Genomic DNA, 9,724 nt, shown 5'->3' with positions numbered 1-9,724 from the left:
ACAGTATCTCCAACTGTTGAGAATCAATGCTAACATTGACATTCAGGCACAGTTTTGGGATAGGCTTTGAATCAGTATGAGAGTGCCTATGCATATACGCCAGATACCAAGCAAAGTGAGCAGTTAATCGCACTGAGGGATCCGCAGACTGTGAATATTATTGGGCAAAATGAACATAGTTTTGATAAGCTTGACTTGAAACTGTCCATTCCCCTGGAATTATTGGCCAATTAATCTGCGGTCCCGTAAGGCAATCATCCGAACTCCATCCCCTTCTTCTGGAAATCTGAGTATCAAAACCGGCACAGTCACTAACCAACTGAGGTGGTTGAGATATGGAAGTGCTAGGAGAGGGTAATGGAATAAGAGAAAGTGGATGTAGGGAAGGATAGGAAAAATCATAAAAGGAAGAAAAGGTTAAAGAAGGAGTGGCAGAAATTTGTAAGGAATCACTAAGGAATGGTGTTAACTGATAAATAGGAAATGTGGAGGGTACATTTATGAGGGGTGAAGGACAGGGTGGAGAAGGGGAAAATACCCTATCCTCAATAAAGGAACAATAGGTGAAAATAGGAATTTGAGGGGAATTGGAAGGTTGGAAAAGAAGTGGTAAAATTACTGTGGAATTTGTTTGACAAAGGGAAAAATATAGAGCATAACGGTGAGCCAATTGTTGGTAATAAAGGAGGGTAGGAACAGAAGGTCCCAAGAGAGATCGTCTCTGATAGGCATCAAAGAAAGTAGCATCAAATGGATTATGTTTGGAAAGATAGGTTAAGAGATCCATCCTCAGTTGGTTAGTACTCTGTACAAAGGTAGGAGCTGTGTTTTGTCTTTGATTTAGGACCACTGACTCAATCATGGGATGCCACGAACTATCCTGACAATCAGCCACTTTGGAGGAATAACTTTGAAACATATCAGCTATGCGCAACTCCAAATGATTGACATAGAGAACAGCCTGTAAGACCACATCCCCCACATACCAGGCCAAATCTACTTCATCTGGAATTAACAAATCTCCTCGGAGATACATGTATGACATCAGCATGGTGTCTGGCGTGACAGAATCTTCAAAGAGCATTCGGACTACCTCTGTCAACAACGCAGCAGACCAAGCCCCACTCCAGCCATCCTCTGGAAAAGGTAAATCCATCGTGGAAAGCTTCATATAGAAGACCAGCTTCTGTAAATGGTAGTGGACAAAGAAAGAATGGTCAGGTAAGACATATTCCTGAAACTGTTCAAAGGTAGACCATAATAAGTCCATTCTGGACTGCAATCTTTCCACTTTGTCTTGGAATAGAGGGCACAAAGTAGCCTGTCTCTGTAAGGCAGCCAAATCCTGCTGTGAAAGAGAGGGAATTAATGGAACAGGAGGGCTTGGAGGAACAGAGCGGGACTTTGCAAGCTGATCTTGCAACTGCTGGATTTGGGAGGCTTGGTTGGCCACTGTGTCATTAGCCATTTGTAAAGCTGAAAGCTTGTCATCTAATTGAACTTGGAATTCTTTCGCTTCGGTGGACATCCGCTCCTTCTCTGCTGAAAGGCTAGTAACCTGTGACTGAGCCTCGAATAACTGGGTCTTTAATGAAGAAATCTCATCACTCTGAGTGGCAACCAGTTGGGTTTGCTGTTCCATTTGCTTAAATAGATCTGCTAGGGTATCCTTAGTAGAAGCTAATTCAGATGTTGCCTTATGCAACTGGTCTTTGGACTGCATGAGCTCCTCATAGAAAGATGCGTACAGCTGTTGAACACAGGCTGTCACTGACAACTCAATGGAACTTTGAATATCCTTGCAGAGGAAAGGAATGGCATCTCCTGAAACGAGACTGTTCAGGGAAGGAACTGATATATCCAAGGATCCTTCTCTATGTGCCCTGAATAGGTTATTGCAAGTGAGAAACCCAGGGAGGTCACTACCAGAAGTAGCAGGGATAGGCACTGAGGGAAGTACAGCAGGGGCTTTGTCCGCTACCCTCTTCAAGCGTTTGCGCTGTATGACCAAGGGAGGCGGAGAATCATCATCCTCAATGTCAATAGGTGCTGACTCTTCGGAAGGTGGAGGAGGAGGTACTGGATCTGATGGAGGAGGTGGAGGTACAGTCTTCTGTAAACCTGAATAGGTCAAGAAGGCTGACAAATAGGATCCATAGGTAACATTGGTAACATTACCCCTCGTGACTTTAACGAAATGCTGATCCATCTTAGTAAGGAGGTATGTGCTCCAATCAATGGCAACGCCTTTTAGCACCATCCTGGAAGCTGTGAAAAGCTCTTTGGACAAATAATGGGATGGCGTTTTGGCAGGCATGAACCTGTCCTGAAGGAACTGGCACATCGTCTTCCAGACGGGATCAGTGATCATAGAAAACGAAACTCCTGAAGAGTTTATCACTTTCTTAACATCAAGGACCTCCCGTGTCTGCTTCTGCAACAGTTTGAGAATCTCTTCATTAGAGAAGAGCTGTCGAGTGGTCACAAAAGGTTCTCCTTTGAAGGGTAAAGACAGAGCCTTCCCTAAGCCTCGAGACGTCAATGTCATAGACATGCCTTGGACTACTCCTGTCTTCTTGCTGTAAGAGGCCAGGAACTCATCACAGACGGACGGATCCTCTGGAAGTAATGGAAAAGGAGTGGCCACAAAAGCAGCAAGTCCTGCCTTCGTGAGGGGCTCAAAAGTAAGTAGGGACGAGTAATCCCTACTAACTAGTGGGACGTACTGGATAGGGGGAGGAGCATGAGAAGGCGCCATTCAGATGGTTACACACACACCACAAACACAGACAATCAAGGTGAATGCCTGCAAAGCAACAGACAAAAACCAAGGATAAGAGGATTACCAAATAAAACGTGACCCGACCTACTAACCCCAAGCAAACCACATCCTAGAAAAAATTTGACATGACCTCGAGACAAATGCGACCGAAAGCTTCATGCGATGCATCAAACAAACACCCTGAACCCCGTATCAGGCAATAAAAGAAAAAAACTACATACCGTACCCGTAATCGTAACTAAGACAGGAAACCAAAACCATACCATATCCGACACATATCAATACGACATCTATGATAAACCAAGACTGGACCATCGAAAACATCACTAAGAACTGCGTATACCCATCCCACGAAACGTTTCATTAAAAAGGGAATTAAGTGCAGTGAGGGGGGATTTAATTTAATGAAGGGTTCATTTGAATCAATTATTAAAAATGGGTGAATTTGTATTAGGTGATAAACCTTAATAAGAAAACGGCGGTTCCTTATTATAAATTATTTTACCAATTATTAGGTTAAACCGGTGCTTTTATACGATTCCCGGACTTCGATTCCCGACTGGGTCTCTAAATGCACTTCATTGATTATAATTTAAGGTGATGTGGAGCGCTTTTTTGCCAGCGCGTGCTCATGTGACGGCTGGTTAATTTTAATTAAAAAGTAAAGTGCCTCTGTAGCGCACGTAGCGCGTGCTAAGTGAACGGCTGGTTGATTTTAATTAAAAAAAATGTGTGTTGAGCGCGAATGCGCGTGGAAACGGTGGGTGGATTAAAGGGTTTATTTTAACAATTAATTCGTGATTAAGGGGGAAAAATAAATAAATAAATAACAGAAAATAAATACCTGGCAGGGTGTGTATGAAATGCAGGAATGCGCACGGAAGAGTCCCAGGAGAGGAAAAGCAAAAAGCACTGATGAAACAACAAATAACACCTTAGCAGATGTGTTAATTTGATTTATGTTGGGTTTTTATGTTTATTTATTTAATTTGATTTTTAGTTGTGATTTTTTTATGTTGGAATAAATAAAAAATGAGCAAGGGAGGTGAGGGAAATTTTTTAGAATGTTTTTAGAAATTTTTAGAATTTTTTACAATTTTTAAATGATTTTTCCATATTTTTTGGCAATTTAGGGGTAATTTAGGAAAGATGGATTTTTCTAAAATTATAGGAAAGGCAATTCCTAGCAGACAAAGGTCCAAAAATTGGCAAAAGACAGAAGGAATTTTTAGAAATTTTTTGAAATTTTTTTATGAAAAAATGAAGGTTGTGATTAAGTAAGTCACATTGATCACATAAATCACATAAGTCACAAGTCACTTAAGTCCCTTAAGTCACGTAAGTTACTTAAGTTACTTAAGTTAGGTTAGTCATGTTAGTCAGGGAAATCAACCTAGGTTAGTTCTAACTAAGTCAGGTAAGTTAGTATTAACTAAGTCAGTTAGAATTAACTAGGGGAGTTAGGATTGAACTAGGTTAGTTACTAACTAGGTTAGTTACTAACTAGGTTAGTTGTAACTACCTGGGAGGGAGGTAGTGGAGGAGGTGGAGGTGGGAGGTGGAGGAGAAGGGGGAGAGGTGGCGTTGGCGTACGATGGAGGTCAGCGGCGACCAGGCGGGGCGACGGGCGCTGTCGGCGGCGACCAAGCGGGGCGGCGGGCAAGGGAAGAAGACTGTGGCTACGGGGGGCGCTGGACGGCGGCGACGGCGACGGATTCGACGGCGACTGCGGCGGCGGGCCAGGTGGTGGCGGCGCACGATGGCGGTCGCTGCGGGCGGCGATGAAGGAGGGGGAGGGAGTCTGGGGCGGGAGGGGTGGAGGAGGCTGCTGGAGAAGGCGAGGGTGGGGGAAGAGCAGGAGGGCGGGGAGGAGCAGGGAGGAGGACGCAGGAGGAGTGGAGGACGCAGAAGGAGTGGAGAAGAAGTGGAGAGAGGAGAAGGCGTGGGGAGAGTGGAAGAAGGAAGGGAGAGGGAGGGAGAAGGAAGAGGAAGAAGAGGAGAGGGAGGTGGAGCAATGGAGGGAAAAGAAGGGGAAGGAGGAGTAGGAGGAGGGGGGAATGCAGGAGGAGGAGGGAGTGGGGGGAGAAAGGAGAAGCACTGCGGGGGGCAGGGAGAAGAGGCAAGAAGAGAGAGAGAAAGAACGCCCAGAGAGAGAGAGAGAGAGAAAAGAGAACGGGAGAAGAGAGAGAAGAGGACGGTTGGGGGAAAGGGGTGGGCAGTTGGGGGGGAAGAGGTGGGGGGGGGGGGGCCCATGGGGGGGCCATGGGGTGGGGACAAAGGCGCGTACCCCCGTCCCGCGCTCGTGCGCGGGGCGGGGTAAAAAAATTTGCCGTGACGGGATTGAAATGGCGCGGGGAAGACGGTACGGGTTTCGCGGACACGACTGGGGCGCGTGGAGACGCGTTAAATCGAAAAAGGGCGCATTCACGCGCAAAACGAGCGCAAGAAAAAACGGAAAAATAAAGAAAAATTAATAACTCCCAATCCGGATGTCAAAACGAAATAACATAAAAACGAAAAGTGGGCAGGACGACAGGGGGGAAACAGGAAAAATACGGGACGGGGGTTCCGGGAGGGGTAAAGGGCGTTCACGTGCAAAAAACACAAAAAATAAACCAAAAACGCAATTAAAAATTAATATCGGAAGATCCGTGCATCGGAATGAGGTGCAGCAAAAAGGAAAACGGTGCAAAAAGATGTGCCCGACAATCCTATCCTATCAAAACAGAATTCCGACTGAAATAAGAGGCGTTCACATGGGGAAAACCCAAAAAACAAACCCGAAAATGGGATCGGAAATTAATATCGGACGAACCGTTTACCGGAATGACATGCAATAAGAAGGAAAAATGTCCGCAGGAAGGAGTGGCACAGGGTGATCACGTTAAAACGTCGTTCCGGCGGAAATAGGAGGGGTTCACATGTGAAAAACTCCAAAAATACTCCCGAAAAGTCATTTAAAAATTAATAAGTAAAAATCGAGAAGTCGAAAAAGGGTGGAGGAAAAGGGGAAAAGGTAAGGGAAGGCACAGTGGACACGGCTGTCAAATCAAATTGGAATTCCGATGCCAATAGGGCAAGTTCACATAGAAAAATGTCAAAAATACGCACGAAAAAGGCTTAAAAACCCGGAAAATTAATAACGGACAAACCGTGTATCAGAATGATGTGGAATAAAAAGAAAAAATGTCAGGGGAAAAGCGTTGGTCAGGGCTATGATGTCAGATCATGGTTTCGAACCAAGAAAAGGGCGTTCACATGGAAAACCGTCTAAATTGCGTAAAATGCTTCAAAAATTAATAACTCAAAAACCGTGCACCGGAACAGGGGTAGGTAAAAAGGAAAAATGGTCAGTTCAACAGGAGGAACAGGGCTATGAGGTTGGATTTGGACTTTGGTGAACATAGGATGCATTCACAGGACAGGACCGCAAAATCAGGGAATGAAGGAAAACTGCAAAGGAACAGCCCCAAGGGTGGGTGGAACATAACCGGGTGGGTGGGAAGGGACCCCAGGAAGGTAAAAGCAAGTCAAGGCATTCATGCATGAGAAAGATAAGGCATATGCAGAAGGGTATGCAATGTAGACGCGCAGGGACGCGTCCCCACACTTAAGTCCTTAATGGATAGGGTTAACCGAGCAACAGGGACCTAGGACCATGCCACAGACCATCCACTAACTTCCCCACACTTAAAACATGAACATCACTAAGAGACAGAAGTTGTAGGGTTAGAAAAACTTGGCCCGGTGCGTCAAGAATCAAGGTTGAATATCGATGGCACGTCCAGTGTTGTTGTCGGCGCTGGAGGGACCAAGGCATCTTCTTGGCACACGTTCATCATGGCAGGGACCACGCCACAGCACCCAGGGAGGTAGCTGATGGAAGGAATCGTAGGAAATTCGTTGTCGATGATGAGGGATATTGCACTCAACTCCCAGTCACTCAATTTGGAATGAAGGAACAGTCACTCGCCCCATGACTAATATCACTCGAGGAAGAATGATTAAAACCCATATCTCATACCCGGTGGAGGAATCGACAAGGGGGAATGGTGTAGAAAGGAGTATGCCAGGGTGCACAGTTGATGGTGCATTAGTGCGTCCAACCCGTCTGGCATAGGTGCAAGGAGGAAGGCAAGGGAGCCTTATGGTGCCGTGTACAGAACAGGGTGATGTGTCTTGTGATGATGGCAAAAACCCATCCCGTGGGTGCATAGGGAAACGGGAACCTACCTGACTCCAAGTGTCGTAACGTCCCTCAATCTTCACCTCTCGGTATTTGATTGAAGAAACTCCAGTCACACTCAACCCACCCTCTGTCTCACTCTCTGTTGATAGATACAGAAGGGCAGCCTTTTCCTGAAACCCATTGATGTAATCCTCACAGTCACTTGTGCAAAGGTTGTATGCCTTGTGCGCATTTGATGGTGCAACAGTGCATCCCACCCTGTGCCGGCATACGGTGCGAGAAGGAAGGCCAGGGAGCCTTATGGTGCAGTGCACAGAAACAAATTGTGCTTTGTGCATTGAGAGGCCCATCCCGTGCGTGCAACACTTCATTCACACTTCTCACCTCTCATTCGATTTGAAGGGAAAAGACTGGTCTCTCGACCCACCCTCTGTCTCACGCTCTGTTGATAGTTACAGGAGGGCAGCCCATACTCACTTCCCCATCCGGTTAGGATGAAAGCTCACATCACTCGATTGTTTGTCGATGAAGATCGCGTCATCAGTTGTTGAGGAGGCGTACCCAGGGAGGTAGCCATCAAATTCGAACATTGTGGTGGATAGGAATATGTCATCTGCTAGAGGACAGGTAGTCACTTTGCAAAGAGACCCAGGACACAGCGTACCAAGGGAGGCAGCTTCGGAATTGGATCCGAGGGATATCAATTAATGAATCCACTTTCTGGACTGCTGGGTGTTACCACCTTTTCCACAGCCAGCTTCTCGCCCAAGGGTGTTTATCACCTTTTCTTGGAACGAGGCCTGCTATGACAGGGAATTGCTTCCTTTTCTCTCATAACAGATTTGTTTTTTTGTTTTTTTCTTTTTCTTTTTCTTCTTTGTTTTTTTCTTTTTCTTCTTTTTTTTTTTCTATCCCCGAGGGTGTTTCCACCTTTTCTCGAAGAATAGGTCGGCATGACAGGGACCTAAGTCCTTTTCTCCCATGACCGATATATTTTGTTTTTTTCTTTTTCTTTTTTTTTTTCAAAGTGAGCAAGGGAATGGTAGAAAGACCATGTGTCAGAACCATCCTCTGTACTGTCGCTGGTGGAAAATAGAAGATAAGAGATCATGGCTGAAAGGAGGTTTGGAGGGAACAGAGGGTTGCATCCACTTCAGCAGGAGTGATTGAAGAACGGCTATCAGAAGTAACATCATAAGAAGTACAATGCCGCGCCAACGAGGGAAAAGATCAAGTGTCCGTAATTGTCAAGATCCCCAAGGAGGAAAGTACTTCTTCAGGCGATATCCATTGATCAGAAAGGGATCATCAGAGGCATCAACGGTCTGCACTTGGACAGAACCATTAGGGTTGACGGCAAGTACCTTATAGGGGCCCATCCACCGCTATTGGAGCTTGCCAGGAAACTTGCCAAATCGTGAATCATAGGCTAGGACCAAATCACCTTCTTTGAACTCCTTGTGCTTGATGAAGCTGTCATGGTAAACCTTACGTCGAGCTTGCGTGGCTTCCATGCACTGTAGAGCCATCCTACGAATTTCGTCCAAACATTCCAAGTGCAGGAGACGGCGTTGCAGTGAATCGTCATCCCCCAAACGCTCTTTGATAGCCACTCTCAAAGAGGGTAGTTCCAGTTCAACAGGAAAAACTGCTTCTGTACCATACACCAGCTGGAAAGGTGTCTGTCCCGTTGCTGCTTTATGGGAGGTTCTATACGCCCAGAGGGCCTCTGTAAGTCGATCATCCCAATCACGACGATGTGCAGTAATTGTTCTTGTCAGAATCGAGCAGAGGATGCGATTGGTGACTTCGACTTGGCCGTTAGCTCTGGGGTAATAAGGAGTGGACTTGCGATGGCGGATCTTATACAACTCTGTCAACTCGTCCATGACTTTGTTAAGGAAATGAGTGCCTCTGTCACTTACCAGCTCTAAGGGACTGCCAAAACGGGTGATGATATTCTCGTACATGAACAGGGCCACGCTGTTACCATCGTCCCGCTTTAGGGCTTTAGCTTCACACCACTTTGTGACATAATCTGTACATACGAGGATGTATCTGTTCTGTTTCCTTCTGGTGGGAGGATCGATCGGACCTACGAAGTCAATGCCCCACTTCTCAAACGGCTTCAAAGGAAGGATAGGTTGCAATGGCATGGCACTTGTCTTCGTGGGTTTCCCCATTCTTTGACAAGCATCACATCTTTTACAGTAATCATAGGCATCCTTATGAATGGTAGGCCACCAATATCCCGCTAGCAGAGCCTTCCTGGCTGTAGCTTCTCCTGCAAAGTGACCTCCACATGGCTCGTCGTGGCAAGCCTTCAGAACAATCCCAATCTCGTCTCCTGCAACACATCTTCTGAGCACTTCATCTTTGCCTTTCTTGTACAGTGCACCACCTAGCAAGGTGTATGGGGCTGATTCTAGCATGAGCTTCTTCCTTTCCCGACTAGAAATACCAGGAGGATACTGTTGGGTTGCCAGCAGATTGGCAATGTCTGCATACCAGGGAGTTACAGTTTCTACCAAGAATAGGGAAGCATCAGGGAGGTCTGGATCATCCTGCTCCTCGTCTGCAGTTTGTGGGATACGCGACAGATGATCAGCCAGAACATGGGAACGACCGGGCTTAGTAATCACCTCAAAGTCGAACTCCTGGAATAAAAGGAGCCATCTCATCATTCGTCCTTTCACATCTGCTTTGTTCATTAAGAAGGACAGGGCCTCATGATCCACATAAATTTAAAGTGG

This window comes from Lygodium microphyllum, chromosome 28, assembly GCF_053477565.2.
Source record: "Lygodium microphyllum isolate KBCC chromosome 28, Lygodium_microphyllum_v1.1.10, whole genome shotgun sequence".
Classification (NCBI taxonomy): Eukaryota; Viridiplantae; Streptophyta; class Polypodiopsida; order Schizaeales; family Lygodiaceae; genus Lygodium; species Lygodium microphyllum.
This window is presented reverse-complemented; position numbering follows the sequence as displayed.